The following is a 1,081-nucleotide window of genomic DNA, read 5'->3' as shown; positions in this document are numbered from 1 at the left end:
AAATAATGGACTTAAACAGAACTCTAGAACAAATGGGCTTGACTGACATTTACAGGACATTCTACCCAAAAACCACTGAATACACGTTCCTCTCATCAGCTCATGGGACATTCTCTAAGATTGACCATATTCTAGCACAAAGCATGTCTCAAAAAATTTAAAACAATAGAAATCATACCATGCATCTTCTCAGATAACAGTGGAATAAAAACAGAAATCAACCCCAACAGAAACTCTCATCTCTACACAAAGTCATGGAAATTAAACAACTTTCTGCTGAATGATTCCTTCATAAATGAGGAAGTAAAGATGGAAATCACAAGATTCATGAACTAAATGACAAAGGTGACACAAGTTATCAAAATCTGTGAGACACAGCCAAAGCAGTCCTGAGAGGAAAGTTTATTTCCATAAATGCCTATATCCAAAAGTCAAAAAGATCACAAATAGACAACCTAATGAATTGACTGAAAAAACTGGAAAAGGAAGAACAGACCAACCCCAAACCCAGTAGAAGAAGGCAAATTAGTAAGATAAAATCAGAACTAAATGAAATTGACAACAGGGAAACTATACGGAAGATTAATAAAACAAAAAGTTGGTTCTTTGAATAAATAGAAAAAATTGACACATCTTTGGCTAAACTAACGAAAAACAGAAAAGAAAAATCCCTAATAAGCTCCATCAGGAAAAAAAAGGAGAAGTTACAACTGATGCTGTGGAGATTCAAGATATAATTTATGAATAATACAAAAACCTTTAGGCACACAAACTGAAAAATGTGGAGGAAATGGACAAATTTTTAGAAACACACAGCCTCCCTAGGCTCAACCAGGAAGAAATTGAATTCCTGAACAGACCAGTGTCAAGGACTGAAATTGAAAGAGCAATAAAAAACATTCCAAAAAAGAAAAATCCCGGACCAGATGATTTCACACCCTAATTTTACCACATCTACAAAGAAGAACTGGTGCCTATCCTGCAGAAATTATTCCACAGCATCGAGAAGGATGGATTCCTCCCCAACACATTTTATGAAGCCAACATAACCCTGATACCAAAACCAGGAAAGGACGCAACA

The sequence above is a fragment of the Propithecus coquereli genome, unplaced genomic scaffold (genome assembly GCF_000956105.1).
Source record: "Propithecus coquereli isolate 6110/MARCELLA unplaced genomic scaffold, Pcoq_1.0 Scaffold478, whole genome shotgun sequence".
Taxonomy (NCBI): Eukaryota; Metazoa; Chordata; class Mammalia; order Primates; family Indriidae; genus Propithecus; species Propithecus coquereli.
The sequence above is the reverse complement of the archived record's forward strand: the minus strand, read 5'-3'. Positions refer to the sequence as shown.